The sequence below is a fragment of the Octopus bimaculoides genome, chromosome 14 (assembly GCF_046866305.1).
Source record: "Octopus bimaculoides isolate indiv1 chromosome 14, ASM4686630v1, whole genome shotgun sequence".
Classification (NCBI taxonomy): domain Eukaryota; kingdom Metazoa; phylum Mollusca; class Cephalopoda; order Octopoda; family Octopodidae; genus Octopus; species Octopus bimaculoides.
This window is the reverse complement of record NC_142941.1, coordinates 1,715,309-1,735,670: the sequence shown is the minus strand read 5'-3', so window position 1 is coordinate 1,735,670 and position 20,362 is coordinate 1,715,309. Positions and strand designations below refer to the sequence as shown.

The window sequence follows — 20,362 nt, the reverse complement described above, 5'->3', positions numbered from 1 at the left end:
ATGGGTACACTCAAGGCTCTTAATTTTACTAATTTCTGAATGACAAAATTTGAATTACAATTAATGGAAGCATTCAAATCTCTGCATGATCATCATCATCATTAATTACCACCACCACCACTCATCATCATCATCCAAACTATAAGGAATTTCATTTTGGTAACTCAACCTGCTAAAAAGTATGAACAGATTTCCCTCAAAGCAGAACATGATATCTCATGAGAGAGGAGAGACTTATTATTTAATGTAGTCCTAGATACTCTATGACTGAATAAAAGATTGGATAGTCATAACTGTAATGTCTCTGATCACAGATTTGCATAATCAGGATTGACCCAGAGCTGAACAACAACTTGTTGGAATTTAAACTCAACACTTCAATAAAAGAAAGCTACATACCTCCATTAGTCAAGCTCAATTATTAGAAAACATGGAAGACGTGTGTGATGCGAGTTGTTCAGCTTAGCATTTATTTGTGTTTTAACTGGACTCACTCAGAGTTAAACAAACAGCATCTCTGAACATTGTAAGGGCCTCCGAGAGTTGTCAGACAAAGGAAGATAGTTGTTGTCCGAAAACAGAGTGGATTGTACTAAAGCTACCCTAGGACCCCTTGGTGATCTTGAGCTGGGTAACAATAGCGTGTTCTTTACTAAAAGTACCCAAGGACCAGGTGGTGGTACCAAAGTGGGTAGTAACAGCATGGACTCTACTAAACGTTCCCGGGAACCAGGTAATACTGGTTTATGATTCCTCAGGCCAACGAAAGGTAAAAGCAGCTTTGGTGAGATGAGAACTCAAATTCATCATGACTAAAACTCCAAATGCACAACCAAAGGAGAGTTGTTGTAGAGTGGGACTGTAGCCGTGTATGGTGACCGGTCCAGCCTCCCTGGTTTATATTTATAACACTGGTTACTAATGACAAAATGAACTGTTGTAAGAATTTGACCTCTGGCCTGGGGGTGGGGATTGGAGTCAGTGCTAAATACAATGTGCTATTTTGTCTGAGATTTGTTTACTCTCTCAGCCTCCATTATGAAACCCCACCCCTCTTCCACAATGGGGTAGGTGGGGGTGGGGTCTATCAGTGGATACAACATTGTGGGTGGGTGTTTATTGGTTAGCAGGGTATGTATGTGTGTAGCTGGGTGTATGATTGTATATATGTCGTTGTGTGTGTGTGGTAATGTATGTGAGTTTGTGTTTTGTTACATAACAGAACATGCATCTATGGTTGTGTGTGTGTGTGTATGTGCTTGCTTGTATGAATAGTCGTGCATAGTTATGTGTGTATGGATGTTTGGTTGTGAATGTGTGTATGTATACATGCATTGTTGTGGATGTGTGTAGTTGAAAGTGTGTGTGTATGTGTGTGGAGATATGAGAGGATGTATATGTGTGATCATGTCTATACATGTGTAAATTTCTGTGTGTGTGTGTGCACATGTGTATGTGATATCATGTGTTTGTGTGCACACGCGTGTGTATATATGATAGTGTGTGTGTGTGTGTGTTTGGTTGTGTCCAAAGGGGATTTATTTGGTTATGTGCTGTTGAAAGTGAATGTAAAAGCTTGTGTATATGTATGTGTGTGAATCTGTGTGTGTGTGTGTGTGTGTGTGTGTGTGTGTGTGGTTTATGTGCAGAGAACAATAAAAGGACCTCCTTCTTGATTCCCCACCCCTCGCCACACACCCTTCACACCCACACACAGGGCTGACCCTAAGGGTGATGGAGGAGGTGGGACAAACCCTGTATGTAATTTATTATAACTATTAGTCATAGACTGCATAAATAGGGGTGCTAGAGAGAGAGAGAGAGAGAGAGAGAGAGAGAGAAAGTGAGCCACTGCCTCCCCCCCCCCCCGCCCTGCTGCCCACTGCATGGCTAATGTATGTTTATTTAGCATGTACAGCATATTATTGATTTATTGACGTCTGGGCAATGAAGGTCCTAGTTTTATTATATAACAGTGAACCAAGCAGAGAGGGATGTTGTGGTGTTCATTACATTCCACAATGATATCAATACCAGGAAGAATTTGAAACTATCCTTAGATGGGTATTGAACCCATGCCTCTGGATTCAGTCATCATTGTTTTTAATGGTCTGTAAGAGAGGAGACGGGTGTGCCCATAGCCCTCTACATGCTTGGAGATAACCAAGTTACTTACTCAGCAAATCTATATTACAATTACAGCATGTTTACTATGTTAATAATATATGGACTTATATTTAAACAAGCATGTTTAAGGTACTGCTTAGCATATATATATATGCATGTACATGCATATTGTTATATAATATATGAAATTTATATAGTTATGTATATGTATATGTGTGTGTGTATGTATAAATATATATACACATTTATCTACATACATCTATGTAAGGTATATGTGTGTGTGTATGTGTATATAAATATATATATATATATATATACATACATACACATATGTAATATATGTGTGTGTGTGTATATATATATATATATATATATATATATATATATATATATATATACAGAGAGAGACCAAGAGAGAGGTATGTATATATATATATATATATATATATATATATATGTATGTATGTATGTATGTACAGAGAGAGAGAGAGATAGATAGATAGATACCCATACTCATTAATAAATGTCTAAGTTTGGTGATGCAAACAGGGAAAATAGCACTCAAAACGAGTATTTATATATCTTTATTGATATTTAGCAAAGACACCAGAGTGACTCAAGAGTTGAGAGTGTCGTGTGTTGACACTTGTCAATTAACACATGAAACTCTTGACCCTTGAGTCACCTTGTTGCTTCTGCTAAATACCAATGAAAATATTAAAAAGATATAAATAAAAATACTAACAAGAATATGCATATGTATATATATATATATATATGTATGTATATATATATATATTCATATATACATACATCCATATATATGTGTATGTATATATACTGACGTGTGTATAATATCGCTGTGTATAAGAGTTTTGTTCACATGAATAAATGCACCAATCATAACATTAGAGGAAAATTGTCAAAAAGCTGGTCAGATATTTAATGTGAGTCCCTTGCTTCGTAATTGATATTGCGTATTGTGCAGATGATTTGATATATCGCTGATTATCATATATGAGCGGCATCGGGGAATTTTACATGTAATTTCCGGTTTCTATAGCAACAACAGCCTGCTTGGAGAAGAATACTTGCAAGAATAATGTGCCGAAAAATTGATGGCTCTGGTGGAGTTGGTAGGGAAGTCAGTTGCCTTAATAGCAATATGGTATAAAAGGGTTTTGCTTGACCAGGGTATTGTCACAGTCACAGCAACAGGCCACTCCTTCTCCAACCTCTTTCACATTCTTTAACTTGCTTGCTTGGTCAGTTCACTTTCTGACAATCTGATCTTAGACAGACTATTTAGCTCGGGTACTTGGAATATTTTTACTCTATTCCTTCGTATACGGATTAATCAAAGAGACCTGGTAGAAGTAGCAGTCAAATTTCTATCCAGTCAAACTCTATCCTCTTCAAAAGACGGACTGATGTATTCCTGGACTCCACTAGAAATTCAGTTTGGTTGGTCATAGCTGGAACGTCTTTGATCATAGGCCTGGGAAAACAGGGTTAGACTTAGTGTTAAACAACAATGTAGTCGCAAAATTTTCTCAAAGATTTATTTAGAAGCACAGCAATCAATGGAACTAGTGTTTCAATTGTGTAGTATCCTAGGATCAAAATATAAGTACCTCACCAACACCCCTATCATCTTGAAAGCCCATGCACCCAGTCACAAAGTAGACGAAAACTAAAGCAATACAGATATGGAAAGAGCAGCGAAGATCATATGACCAACCAAACTATCAGATGTTGTACATCGCTGGTCACAATGCACTTTGCTTCATTCTAGCTTTCGAATGATGCCTTCCCATTGAGCAGGCAAGCATTCTTCCTGATTGGCAGGCTTGTCCATCACAGGGTTACCTATCTACATACATACAGACAGACAAATGTATTTGTTTCTAACCCAGAAGGAATGGAGGACAATATTGACTTCAATAAGATTTGAACTCAGAATGTCCAGGGATAAAAGGGGATATTTTATACCAGTTTCTGTTGTATTAGCACCACCATCATCATCATCATCATCATCCTGTCTGATATATCAATGAATTTTACTGGTCCTTTTAACTACATAACCATTTATATATATATATATATATATATATATATATATATATATATATATATATATATATCAAACCCTATGTTGATTATTTCCAGTAAAGGTTCAATTTATAACAACAGCCATTTTATTTCCCTCCTACAGAAGCTCAGATACATTCTGAGAAGTGCATTATTGTCACAACATCACACTTCCCTTCACCAAACTCTCACACTTCCCACTCTATAGTTAGGAAAAAAATTGATTAAGCCTAATTTATTATAAGGGTGAGAAAAGAAATAGAGGAAGGGAGAAAACAAAGAGGTAAAATATCCTATTTTAGGGTTCTGGGAAAAGGGGGATAAATATGAAGGGATCTGTGGGGTTTACACATACAAACCAATGGAGTTGTTTATCTTGGATGGTGGTGGGAGGGGAAAGTTTGGGATTGCTTGGCGGAACTGCAATTGGTGTAATTAGCATAAAGGGAAGATAAAGTAAAGGGATTGTGAGGGAAAGTAAGGGTTATAGATTTAGTGGAAAGGGGCCAGTGTTGCTGAAGTTGTAGATTGATTTTTCCTGATGTCTATTTAGTTTCTCCTAGGGGGAGCCCTTTCTCTCTCTCACACACACACACGCAAACCCTCACAGACAAACACACATACACATACTCATATGTACATAATGCATGCATACAAATGTACATCTGCATATACTATATATGCATACATGTACACAAACATATATATATATATATATATATATATATATATACACACATACATGTATATATATGCATATACTTCAGCAGACGTAATTATACATCCATACATATATACACGTGTGTGTGTGTGTGTGAACATATATGTATATATCTATTTATGTATGTACATTGACAACAGTGGTGGTTGCTAGTGGTGGTGGCTGCATCATCCCCTAATAAGTTGCCATTCTTGATTAGAAAGGGATATGAGTTCAGGGAATGGAATCAGTGCCACCATGAATCGGATTTTAAGCGTTTCATAAAAGTGTAGAATAGGGATGGGCATGGACACAAGGGGCAAGGGTGGTGGCGGAGGAAGGGGATGGCATTCAAACCATATTCAGATTACTATGGCTGTGGGTGTGGCTGGGGTAGATGGTTCTTGGGTATTGAACTACAGACGCTTCTCTAGGAAATGGTAGTGCACAATAATTTATTGTCCGACCCTGACATAGAAGTATCAATACTAGCAGCAGCAGCAATACCATCATGACAAGTACCTGAACCACCACTGCTACCCCCACCACCACCATGTATATATGTGTGTTTATGTATCTCCCCCCCCCTCTTTCTCTCTTTATATACATATATAAAGAAATATATATATATATGAATATCTCACCCCTTTCTGTTGAAGTGTGTAGGCTCGAAATGTCAAAGACTTTTCCATTCTTCTTGAGTGTCAAACTAATACACCTATTTGGGTCATCGCATAAATAATGTGGTTTTATCTACAATGTTCTTCCATCTATCTGGTAGACTTGCAAGGCCCCTCTTCCAAAATTCACTTGTCTGTGATGAAAAATACACCTCCAGATCTGTTCTGACCCCGTCTATAGAATTCATATTTTTCTGTCCAAATGATTTTGAAGACAGTGAAATAAATGATAATCAGATGGGGGCAATGTCTGGCAAATATGGTAGGTGGGGCACACAGGTGTTGAATGACCAAATGGTTGAATGACCAAATGGTTGAATGACCAAATCCAAGCCTCTCTGCTAGTTCCTCAACAGTTATGATGGGATTTTGTTCCACCAGAGTTTGCAGGGCATTCTCATTGAGCTCTACAGATCTTCCAAGATGAGGCTCATCTTCTAAACTGTGGTTTCTGGCTTGGAATTTCTGGAACCACGTTCAATATTGTTTGCTTGCTAACACCAAGCAAGAACGATAACTCATGGGCACTTTGAAAAGCATCTGACTCAATGCTGGCTTTCAGTTCTTCATTATTCACCTTTGTTTCTGGTCGACCGCGTTGCTCATTTGTGAGGTCAAAGTTACCAGAACAAAATTTTGCAAACCAATTTGATACTGTCTGTTGTGTAATAACATTAGAATGAAATACTCCATTAATATTCTGAGCTCTCTGTGATTCTGTATTTCCAAGAAAGAACTCGTATTTCAAAATTGTATGAATTTCCAACTTATCCATCTCTAAACGAAAATAGCAAAAAACGATTTATAAATACTTTATAAAGCACAAAATGAGTTAGAATAAAGAAAAAGATGTGTCAGCTTTCTAACAAAAGATTGTCAAAATATAATAATGGCACAAAATGAGCAGCTGTCAAAGTTGACCATATACCTTACTACAAATTTCATACATGACGATCTACTATATGGCCTTCCAGCAGCAAGCCTCTCCAACCATGTTTTAACCAGCCTCTCCAACTGCTTCATGTAACTGTCTGAATTGAGCCTAAGGCCTTGAGAAAAACATGGGAATGAATTGCAATGTGTGAATGCATTCAGAATGGCCGTTGTGTCCCTTTCTGCTGGTCACAGCTTCATAGTCTTCATTGCATCTTGCCATGTCACATCTGACATCCCTTACAGCATTCACAGAGCATTGAGTAGCAACCCTTATGTTCACATTCTGACACCCAGCACCAATCATCATGATACTGGTAACTGTTTTCCAGTATTCAGATGGGTTTTTTTTTTAATGGGTGCGTGAGTGGGTCCTTATAGGATTGTGGAGGTTTGATATGGCACTTAATAGAAAGATTTATCGTGTCTCTTCATGTATATAAGGCCCCAATAGCAACTAACAAAAGCAGACACAAACCACAAAACAGGAGCAATATTATTTTATCGGATTGTTTGTAGATTAAGGGTAGGGTTACTTGAGGAGAGATGAGATAACACTTTATGCAGAGGTTCTTGTTAAATGATATTGTGCATGGATAAGTATGGTACCACAGGGAATAAGGGTCTGTTGATGTCACAGAGAACAGGATAAATATCATGTCATATAAAGAATAGTTTAACTAGGGTATCATCCTGCATAGGATATTTACCAAATTTCACTGATCAGAGAATCTGGGATATCACACTGGCTGGAATATTTACCACATTGTAATGACTGTTATCCCACACAGCAACCTTCCTCTATGTTTGTTATGACCATCCTTTTAAGGAGTGCTAGTATGTGCTTTGAGGGAATTTAGCTGCTATTTCCAACAGGTCGGTTGACCATGGAGAGGCTCCCTCATTGCTTTCAGTTTGTGTTTTGTTTATCTGATAATAGCTTCATCCATCCTCACTAGGGGAAAGTAGGGGGTGGGGCACTGTGTGGATGGAGTGGAGCTGGAAGAGAAAATCAAAACAAAACCATGCTTGTTTCCGTTAATGGCAGCATTTGGTTATTGGTGGGAGGGGGGGGGTCTTTTAGGATCGAAGGGGGTGGATTGTAACAACAAGAACAACAACAATTATATCAACAATAGCAATGACAATAATAACAACCACACATTGTCATCAGAGACAACAGGCCTTCCACCACCACCACTACTACTACTACTACCACCACCACCATCACCGACGACAACAACAACAGCAACAACAATCAAGCACAACAACTGCTGCTGCTGATTCAGCAAGAATTACTATACAAATATGGTAGAATGGTGGTGGTGGTGGTGGTGGTGGTAGTAAGAGCAGTAAAGTGATAAAGGAAGACCACCACCACCACCACCACGATACTGATGATGATAATAATAATAATAATAATAATAATAATAATTATTATTGTCAACAATAATTCTGTCAATATTGATAATAGTAAATGAGAGAAGAAGAAGTAGAAAATATCGCATAATCACCACCACCACCACCAACAACAACAACAACAGCCCCATCTACAACAACTACACCAGCAACACTATCAGCAATCTCACTGAAGGTTGGTTGATGTTTTATTGAAGGGAACATGAGTGTATATTAATCAATATCTTAACTGGGTGTATATGTGTGTGTGTGTGTGTAGCTGTTAATACAGCCAGGCATGACTGATCAATAAATATATAATAGGGGGGATGTGTGTGTGTGGGGGAGTTATAAGGGAGTAGCAAATATACATGCAAATAAGGGTGTATAAATGGATGTATATAGAAATGTATGTGGGTACATGTTTGTATGTAGGCATCAGTATATCTATCTGTGTGTGCGTATAGGTGTGTGTTGCCATTTTATTTATGAATAAACGTGCTGATGCCCAAACATATGTACAACCCCATATATACGTAAGCACACATGGACGTGCGTATGCCATTGGAACTTCGTTGTAGATTTTTGTTTCTCTTCACCGAATGTCTTGCATCAGGCTTTGATTGACAAAAAGCAATGCTAGAAGACAATATCCTGGCATTGAACCCTGAAGTACAACATGATGCAGTAAATTGCCTAACCATACACCTTGTGTGTGTGCATATATATGTATATATATACACATACATAGATCATCATTTCATGTCTGTTGTCCATGTTGGCTTCAGTTGGACAGTTTGTCCAGAGTTGGCAAGCTGGGGAGGCTGCACCAGACTCCAGTCTGTTTTGGTTTGGTTTCTACAGCTGGATGTCCTTTCTAATGCCACCTGCATTACAGAGTGTTCTGAGTGCTTTTATCTGGCACTGCATGGGTGATTTTTGTGTGGCACCAACATCAATGCTTACCATACTTGATGGCATATAAGACACTTTTTTACCAAAACAATTTCTCCAAAATATTACCTTCACTCTTATCTATGAAACCCCCCCCCCCCCCCCCCAATGAGCTTTAATGCATGAAAAACTTCTTTCCTGAATACATGTTGCTGAAACTGGATTGTGTCTAAGATGCTCCAGTGTCTAAGAGTTCTACCATCTTATATGAGTGTCTATATTTTTAGTGGTAAGGTGTCGCACTCATAATTGCAAGGTTGTAGTTTTGATTCCAAGACTGGCAGCCTGTTGTGTTCTTCAGCAAAACAACTCATTGCATGTTGTTGCAATCCAATCAACTGTCAAAAGGTAGTGCTCCAGCATGGCTGAAGTCTAATGACTGAAACAATTAAATAAGGCAAGATAAAAGCTAATAAATAAATAACGTAAGATAAAAGCCAGTCTCAAACAATCAATAGAATATTTGATGGATCCACCAGGATTTGTATATCACAAGAGAAAGGCTTGGCCCAGTTTGGAGAAAATCATGCAAGCAGGATTGTTAAAATGAGAGAAAATTGTCAATAACAGCATTATTAAACGTGTGTGTGCTCAAGTGAGGCTGACGTTGCAATCCAGGCACAATTTACACATGCACTTTCAGTTTGCTAATGCAATTAATTGCAACTAGCTGGAGTCAAATGCTCTTTCTTCCCAATAACTTGCGATCAACGAAATACTTCTGCATGCTCATGTGCACATTTATTCATTTGTATGTGGGTATGGGTTTGTGTGAATGTATGTATATCTGTGTGTGATTATATAAATGTGTGTGTATATATATATATATATATATATATATATATATATAATATATATATATATATATATATATATATAATATATATATATATATATATATATATATATATAATATATATATATATATATATATATATACAGTGAGAATTTCCCCCAAAAAACCAAAGACAAAGATGGGTGTGTAAACAACAAAGAGATGTATTAGTTTAACGCTCGGGAAGTGAGAAAGTCTTTTACATTTTGAGCCTACGCTCTTTGACAGAAAGGAACACAGAATAAACAGCGATAGAAAATAGAAAAAGGTTTAGTGGTTAGCAATCTATATATATGTATATATATATATATATATATATATATATATATATATATATATATATATATATATATATGTTTGTAAACAATAAATTAGAGAAATACAATGACAACCATTTTGGAATCAGGCTGACTCCATGAATAAATTAAAAACATTCCGGGTTGAATCTGGACCCACAATCCTGAACTTTTGGATTCCCTCCTCAAGGTTTTGGGAAACATGTAGAATATTCTGTTCCAAATCATTGCTAAGATATGGAAGCCCTGCACTTCTGGGTTTGTAAGTCAATCAGTGAGCTTGTCATCCATCAATTCACCATTAGTGGATTCATCATCTTCAATTTATCAATCAGATCAATTTCTTATCTGTCAAATCATTGATCAGATCAGTTCATTACCAGCTAAATTCATCACCAGAATCCAACACACAATGACCCCTGGTTATTTGTACTTAGCAAAGTTTTGAACTGACTTTAATACAAATTTTTCTTCTCTGTTGATATTAAAATGTCAGTAATAACAACAAAAATAAAAAAGTGGACTATTTTATTCTTGACAAAACAAAAGCATTGTAACTCTTAAAATGACATCTTTTCTGTTTTCTTTCTTCTGATTCTTCCTTTTATTTTATTGAACACATTAAAACAATACATAATGGTCCATATAGAACATATGCAGTTATATAAATAATGAATTAAAATTACAATTTATTTATCTGCGGTAATTTATTTTGAAATGTATCAAGAAAACAAAGCCAAAAAAAACAACAAATAGAAACTAAGGTTAATAACTAAAACAAAAAAATCTTTGAGATATTAAAATTTCACATTACGAGCAACTGCTTTCAAGAAATTAGTTTCTCGTTAAAACTGTTAATTACCTCTAATATTTCTGATATATTTCTTCATATCTCGTTAGTTCTTCTAGCAGCTGCTTTCTTCTCCTTTTTCAAACTAGTGCAGTTTGGTTTGTTGTCAATGTATTCTTCTTCCTCACAAGATTAAAGGATTTCTAATAAACGAGTTATTCACATTGTCATCTTACCCATATCTCAGGAATATAATCATGTACCAGAGCCCTCTCCTCCCCTCCTCACTCCCAGCCTCTTCCAGTTCCTCTCACCACCACTTACTATCTCTGTTATCTCTAAACATTTTCCCTCACACTCTTATGCAGCATCCCCCTCTATCTCCTCTGTACTGCTTATACTTTCCCCCTCACTGTTCCCTGTTTGTAGGCCCCCTCTCTCTCTCTCTCTCTCTCTCTCTCTCTCCCATCTCCCTCTCATTCCTTGTTCTACTGAGGTAGCCAAGTATCTCCTCTGCCCCCCCCCCTATCATACTCTAATCTCTCAGTTTCATTCCATCTTTCATTTGAGAGGTCTTTGTCTTAAGGGTTCGTTGATGCCACATTAAGAAGCACTGGTGTTGGTGCCACATAAAAAGTACTCAGTACACTCTGCAAAGTGGTTGGCATTAGGAAGGGCATCCTGCTGTAAAAGCCAAGCCAGAAACAGATAATGGAACTTGCTGTCACTCTTGGCCTGACCAGCTCCCGTCAAACCACCCAACCCATACCAACAAAAAGGAAAAAAGGACGTTAAATGATGATAATAAATGAGTTATTCTCATTGTCATCTTACCCATAACCCTGGAATATATTTGTTACATATTAATTTATCTGTTACATATTAAAGAAAACTAACTGGATATACACCAAGAACCATTCACAGCAACCACTCAATGCCAACTCTACTCTCTCTCTTTCTCTCTCTATTAAAATACAATTTCCTCAATTTGAAGTGAGACCAATGCAAATATAACAAACTGAGACCTGAAAGACAGACATTCTGACCTGGATATTGGTGAAGGATGGTCCAAGCATCATCTTAATAGCACTATTGCTTGCACTTAGTTCCTGCATATTTACAACACCACACAGCATCATTACATCACTATCTCTCCCAGCCACCCCACAACACTTCTTCAACAATATCTCCTCCCAACTCAATCCTTATAATCTATAACACCCTAAAACCCTACTACAACATCCTAGAATATTATTTCACTGCCAATGATACTCCATCACCCTAAAAACTCTCTCCCTCCCTCTCTCTCTCTCCCTCTCCCATTCAATCAAAACATCCAAGTCACAGAGACTCCATCATCAGCAGCCAGAAACAGCAGAAACAGCCTGATTATCTCCACTGTACACAGAGTGTAGAAGATGTAGAGGTGAATGGCAGAATTATGAGAGCAGCAGACCAAACGTCTGTGGTATTTAATTAAGTCTCTCTAAGTTTTGAGTTCAAATCCTGCTGAGATCCTGTTTATCCTTTATCCTTCTGGGCTCAATAAAACAAAGCAGCAATGAAGTAGTGGTGTTGATCCATACCTTCATAAAATAAAGCACCAGTCAAATAGTGAAGCTGAATTAATGTTAATGATGAATATTTTAGTTGTGGATGGAAGTGGGCCGAGTGGTTCGGCTCATGATTGTAAGGTTGTGACTTTGATCCTCAGTGGTACATTGTGTCCTTGAGTAAGACTTTTTATTTTTACACTGCTGCAAAACGAGTTGTATCTGCAATTTATTCTGTGTTTCTCTGAATTTCCGAGAACTACTTTAACCCTTTCATTAACATAATTTTAAAATTAACAAAGAATTTAGTAAAATAACTTCGTTATCGTTAAGCTAGTGTTAGGAACATAAAGTAAAGTGTGACTAAAATTTGGTGGAAAATTTTGATTCAGAACTTTTGAAAACAAGATATTTGTACTCCAGAGCCAGAGGCAATTTCGACTGGGTTGGTATCAAAAGGATTAAGGGTATATGTGTCTGTGGAGTACTCAACCACTTGCACAATAATTTCACAAGCAGGCTGTTATTGATCGGATCAACTGGAACACTCATTGCCGTAAATGGTGGAGGACCAGTTGCGAATGGACTTATAATAAAAGACTAAAACCAACTGTAACTGTCCTGAATAATTCATGTTGGTCAGTGGAACCTGGAGACATACAGGAATAGACTGGACAGTAATCACTCGTCACTGACATTCCCTACTGTACTCTGCATCAGGTTAATGATTTCATGCCAGAGCATTTAACGAGAGATGGAGTGAGACAATAAAGCTGGACCACAGCATGTGAAGATTATGTGTGGTTTCTTAACCAATTACATACATAACAAGACAATAAGGGGCTCCTATGTGGTCAAAGGGCCTACCAGAAATAACAGCCAACATTCTTCAATCTTACTTGAATTGTCTTGGAAAGAAAAAACGAACACATTTGGTGGTGGTGGTGGTGATGGAAGGGTTGGAGGGGTGGAAGTGTTGGTGAGGATAATGGAAATGTGATAATGAAAAGTTGGAGGGGTGGAAGTTGGTGGTAGAAGTGATGGATGTGGAGCTGTGGTCAGTGGTTGATGTAGTTTTTTTTTTTGTTTAACTCTAGGTCAGTAATGACCCCACAGGCCAATGATCAATAACATCCCAGTAATGACCACCCTGCCCTTTTTAACAGAGTAGGATAAACTGTATTATAGAGTAGGACAAACTATATTATCTGTCTTTCTCAGATTTAAGATTAGTAGGGTGATATAAGAGAGATTTGACTGCCATTTCTGGCAGGTCAAACTACTCTTGAGGGTTGTTTTGGTGGTATGGTGTGTGGCTGTAGTGAGAGACTATCAATGCAGTGCAGAGGGTTTTAAAGAGATAATGGGGTGGGGGCTGCAAACAACGTGGTGATTGTGGCATGGTGGGGCTAGTGGTGGTGTTGTGTGGGTTTATCGATATCTATATCAGCCTTGATGATGTCATTTATTGGCTTCTTCCCCAGAATGCACGTAATTACATCCCCTGCCCCACACACACACACACACACACACATACACACACACACACACACCACATGCATATGTACATGTATGTGTTTTTATATACATACATGCATACATACACAAATATACATACATATATATATATATCTATATATATATATATATATATATAGCCTACATACATATATATGTATGTGTTCCTATTTAGGCAGAGATGCATGCCTACATACATGCACATGCCAATCCATGCTATGATGCATGTTGGCGCCTGCTGCTGTTGCAGTATCTGTGCAGCATGTAATGCATCAACTCAGCATCTCAATTGGCAAAACACATCGTCTCCACTATCACCAACACCACCACCACCACCACCACAACACACGGCTACCCTTCTTCCAGAGCACCCTCCCCACCCCTCCACCTCACTACACAATACCTCAGTGCACCACTCGGCTATAATTCCACAAAACAACCACAAGACACCACCATGCTAGCATCACCGTATGGCCACCACACAGCTGCACCAGCACCACCACTACCAGCACCAGCAGCACTACACCATTTCATCACTGCCCCATCACCATCACCACCACCACCACCATACTGCCACTTCACCACACTGATACCCTCGCTCATTTACAGACAGATATGCTGATATATACACACATACAACACACCAACACACATACATATATATATTCATACGCACATATACAAGTACCTGTGGCCTTGATGGAAACATATCATATGAAGGTTCTGTGAATAACGATGGAATTAGCCAAGAATGTTTTACTAGGCTTAAGAAAATATGGAGTCGGGTATTCTCCTCTTTCTCTATGCATTTTCAGTAGCAGTGCTGGTTACAATATCTGGGATAGATGACTGGTCTGTAGAAGAATTCATTCCATAGACATTAAAACTCGCAAGATGCTGACATCAACTAGAAACTCCCACAGGAACAGTGATATCGGTAGGCTCTAGCTAAGCAGAGATAAAGGAGGCAGAGGCTTGAGATCAGTGCAGACAGCCTGCAAATGTCGCATAGTCTCTCTCAGACAGCGCTTCCTAAGCCAAAGCAGCAAAAATAAATACATGAACTCAGTGCCATAAAGTGAAGGGAACAACATACTATGTGCTGGCAGTGAGCTCCTTGGGAAGCATTCTCTTGCTGATGACCTCCTCCCATACAACCCACCAAACAGCCAGACTAACATTCTGACTCAGTTTGGCAAAAAGAAGATGCATGGATATATTTTTCAATGACTTCAAGAAGACTGTACTGGGAATTGAACTCGTGGCCGTATGATCATGAGCCAAATACTCCCAGCCACTAAGCCACATATCCCTGTAACAGATAAAGCTCTCTCATTACTTTGACATTAAGTTTTCCTTTTACATCTATTTAACTTACCTTCTCATTATTGTAATTAACTATTAAAACAATTACCATATTTTACCAACCTTTATAATCCAGTCATTTTTAATCCCCTGAATTAAAGGTGATGGTTACACACCCTTGCACTCTTATCAAACTAAACCCACCCCTGCAGATAATTCTCATATAATAGCCAGTCATTCACTAATATTCAGCTTTTCTCTTCAAACTTTACCAACCAAACACAACAACCATCAGATTTCATCCTCACAGAAGATAATGTGTTTGGAGATGTTTTTTCACACATTATTGTCCATTCCTTTGGTTCCTTGTGTTGTGTCTTAGAGAAGACATTGATTTATTCTAGCTTGTCTCAAGTCTAGAAAGCTGACAACAGTCTGTTTCATCTGAACGGCATGGAATGGTTACATATCACTCCAAAAATGACAAATATTTTATTCATATTCCTCCCATGAAGTTTGCTTTCACTTCTAAAATGCCAACTTTCCACTGATTTCTCTCCAGGGTGATTTCTGTTTACCAAACATCACCTCTCCACCTCTCCCTCTTCTCTCCATCTCCTCTCCACCTCTCCCTCCTTCCTTTTTCTCCTCTTCATATCTCCATCTCCTCATCTCACCATCCTTCACAAACCTGTGAAGGCAGCGGTGAATGGTTTACCTTTCATCTCGTCTTTTAGTTTCACTTACATATTATTTAAAGTTTATAAATCAATAGAATAACCAAATCTATTCTTCTACTTCAACTTATTTTCCTGACTAACACAAAAGACACACACACACACACACACACACACACACACACACACACACACACACAGAGTTTTTCTGATCAAGCAGGTCTGAAGGAAGGGGCAATGCCCATTGCTTTCACAGACCCGCCAAGACTGGTGAGACCAATGCAATAAATGCTGTAAGTCAGAACTGCCAGAAAGGCATTGCATAAGTAGGGAATTTCATAGGGTGACAATTACTGGGTGGAAGGACTGGAGTAAGTGGTTAATGTGGGGCCTGGGTGGCTGGACATAGAATGAATGGAGGAAAGGTTAGGGAGTTGAGTATGTCTGAGGGCGTTGGTACGGGACCAAACCTCTCTGAAAAAGCAAAGGCCAATGTAGTAGTAGTAGTAGAAAAGATAGAGAGTGACCACAGCACACCTGTGAAGTGTCTAGGCTTCATAGAGATGACTCTTGGGTGAGGAAGACTGTTGTGTAATATAGACAGGAATATAGGAATATAGACAGATAGATAAGCAAAGATGACTAAGAGCCAGGAGGCTGGATGGTGGCTGATTAATTGAAAGGGAGTTATTTCCTAATGAGAGTAAATCTATTTTATTTAACATGTGAAGGTGCATCATTTAGGGTGACTGGATTCACGATTGTAAAGTTTCAGTTTCAATTCCCATTTCTAACAGTGTATTTTATTCTTGGGCCCCAAAATACTCATTTCCTGTTGCTCCAATCCACTCTGCTGCAAATGAGTACCAGTAATATCTACAGGTGTGAGGTTAATTATGTGATGGAGTGGTGCCCCATTTAGGTGGTGATGGTGGTTATGATGATAATGAGGAGGACCATTGCCATGGTGATGACTATGATGATAATGAGGATGAAATTAGGGTTGGTGGTGGTGGTGGTTGTGATGATGACAATGATGTACATAATAATGACGATGAGAATGATGATGGTGACGATGATGATGATAAATATGAAAATAATCTTCTTTGTTTCATTTCAGCTTCCGACTCGGCTGCCGAAACGATAGGATGTCAGTGTGCCACAGTGAAGGACCCTTATCTGCGACAGAGGCACATACATATGTACACATACATACATGCACACATACAGATACTATGTGTACAGACATATACACACATATAGATATACTCGCTCAAATGTACACACAGCACATATCCTCAAACATACACACACATACATAAACATGTCTACATTTACACACACCCATCCACAACCACATACATGTCCTATGTACACAAACACAAACACATGCCTGCGACCCCCTACTTTGGAACTTATTTTCTTAACACCTACACACATTCACACACACACACACACACACACACACACATGTGTACATATACCTGCATACAGACTGTGAGCAAAGCACACATACAATTATTGTATGACCATAACACACAATTCATACACAAATATTGTAACCCCATTCTTACAAATCTATCCCTTGATGGCTACACAGACACATCCCATAACCACACACACATCTATCTCGTACTATTTCTGACATAGAAACAAGGCCACACAATTTATGGGAAAGAACAGTCAATGATGTTAACCCCAGTATTTTACTGGTATGTTAATTTGTCAACCGAGGAGGGATGAAATCTAAAGTGGACCACAGCCAGATTTGATCCCAGAATGTCCAGTCACAGAGCCACCTCCAGGTAATTCTGCTACATTTTTTCTGTCATAGATTCTGTTGTTCTTCACCATTTTCATATCAGACCCTGAAGGGAGCTCTTGCTCCAAGAACAGGGGCTCTTGTTTTTTAGATACAAGGGGTAAATTGAGGGAGCAGAACCTGTGGTGTTTATACATCTCTGTGTCAGGAGTAATAATGGATCTTTAGTTTTATGGATTTAGAAGTGAATCAGATTGGAGGGGATGTCCTTCTCTGATCAACCAGTGTCATGAGAGTATGTGTATATGTATGTATGTGAGTGTGTGTGTGTGTGTTTATAGAGACAAGTATGGCCGTATGGTAAGACGCTTGCTTCCCAGCCACATGGTTCAGTCCCATTGCGCCTTGAACAAATGCCTTCTTCTATTGCTGACCAAAGCTTTCTAAGTGGATTTGGCAGATGGAAACTGAAAGAAGCCCATCGTATATAAATGTGTGTGTGGGTGATTGTGTACGAGTTTGTGTGTGTGTGTGTGTGTGTATAATATATATGTGGATGAGTGTGTGTATTTTTGTATCTTTTTGTCTTGACATTGTGTGATAACTGTAAATGAGTGTCATTGTTATAAAGCAGTGTCATCCATTTCCAATATTCTGTGAAAACATGTCTGGCCATGAGGAAGTATTACTTTGCTTGGGAACAGATGAGGCTTGGTGACAGGAAAGGTATCCAGCCATAGAAAATTTGCCTCTATAAACTTTGTCCGATGATGATTGATGTTGAATATATATATATATATATATATATATATATATATATATATATATATATATATATATATATATATATATATGTATGTATGTATTCATCTATGTATGTGTGTGTGTATGTATGTATGTGTTATATATGTGTCTGTATGTATGTATCAATACATACATACAGTGGGAAGAGAGAAAACTGGGCATGAAAGTGGTGAGTAGAGGAAAAGGAATTGCAGTGTTACAGGGTTGGAGAACTAATGGTTGGTGTTGGATGGGGGAAAGATGATGGGCATCTTTCAGTTTCCATCTACAACATCCACTCATAAAGCTCTGGTCAGTCTGGGGCTATACTAGAAGACACTCAATGTATTATGCAGGGGTGTTGAAGCCAAAATCAAATGGTGCAAGAACATTGCAAAAGCTTCAAATTTGTATAAAAACACTTCGTACAGAAACACTTTGTAAGACATTATATAATAACTATGAAAACACTGCAAAATTGCTACAAAAGTTGTACGAAAACTGTAAAAAAAACATAGGAAAATATTTGTAGAAAAACGTAAAAATCTACAAATTTGTGCAAAAACACTGTACAAAAGTTATGCTAAAATTCTGTTCAAAACTACAAAGATAATGTAGAAAATTTGCACAAAAATGCTTTACAAAATAGTGAATAAAAACTAGAGAAACATGGTAGAAAACAGTTGAAAATTCCTGTAAAGATTCATTAAAACCTCTACCAAAACAAAATAGAAAATTTATACAAATTGTACAAAATGGTGTACACAATCATTCACAAAAGCCCTGTAGAAATCTGTGGACAAAAACATAGCAAAATACACAGGTTCTCTGTGTATAAAAAACTCTACCAGAATTCCAATGCAAAAACATCTCGAAAACATTGATAAAATGAAAATTGGAAGAGAGATAAATGTAGAAAAATGATCTTTTTACTTCCTTGTCATAGCTCCTTGTTTAAGTGAATTTGTTTCATTAAAGTGTGTGTGTGTGTGTGTGTGTGTGTGTGTGTATTTGTGTGCATCCACATATACCTACACATGTCTTTGTATATATGTATATGTATGAACGTTTCTCTCTCCTCTCCCTGCCACGCCATTCAAGACTGAATGTAATGCAATTTTGCCCTAATATATTTAAAAAAAAGAGGACAGTGTATAGAGAGAGGGGTGGGTGTGGGGGTTGGTGCAAGGAAAGGATGGAACAGAAGTGGTGGTGGGGAGGATGTGAGGAGGGGGTTCTTAGGGGAAGATAATGTTGACTGTCTTTGGGAGTTCATGGTGGGTCTTTGCTGATAGTGGGGGTGGGGGTGGGGGGAAGAGGAATTACAATAGGAAACAACAATGACAGCAATAATGATGTTGACAATGACAGCACCACTGCCACCAGTGATGACAACAACCGACAATCAGCATCATGATGATGATGATGATGAAGGTAATAATAATAATGTTGAAGAATAATGGTGGGGGTGGTGGTGATGTTAGCTTGGATGAAGATAAAACTCATTGATTTTAAAAATTCATTTCATTGAATGTAAAACGAGGGGAAAAAATAGTAAAATTAAGGATGAGGAAGTGGAGGAGGAGAGTGAGGGAAGGAGATTGTGTGTGTGTGTGTGTGTCAGCAGAAGATGAAGGAATGGATGAGAGGGAGGGAGCAGTGGGACATAGGCAGTTGAATATTTACTGTAGTGATTAAATAAATGGAGAAAGAGGGAAGGGTGGTAGGGTGTGGGGAGCTGTGCCATGGTGGTGGTGGTGGTGGTGGTAGCATTGGTGGTCATGAGAGTGGTGGTGATGGGGGGGGTTGATGGTGGTGGTGGTGATAGTGGTGTTGATGGTGGTGGTGGTGGGAGTGCTGGTGATGGTGGTGGTGATAGGGGTGTTGATGATGGTGGTAGTGGTGACAGTGCTGGCGGGTGGGGTGGGGTGATAGTGCTGGTGGTAGTGGTGACAGTGGT

The 20,362-nt window shown here is 38.3% G+C and overlaps 1 protein-coding gene across 4 annotated transcripts in view; it reads left to right on the top strand.

The window, feature by feature from the left end:
- The window catches only part of LOC106873245 (protocadherin beta-16), a 128,232-nt gene that overhangs the window by 43,031 nt on the left and 64,839 nt on the right, over window positions 1-20,362 (top strand). For 3 of the 4 annotated variants that reach the window (XR_016244182.1, XR_016244181.1, XM_014920528.3), the window contains one exon: window positions 16,978-17,662. The gene's annotated coding sequence lies outside the window, so the exon portion shown is untranslated. Of the gene's footprint in view, window positions 1-16,977; window positions 17,663-20,362 lie in introns of those variants that run through there. The other variant, XM_052972927.2, reaches the window with a different exon arrangement.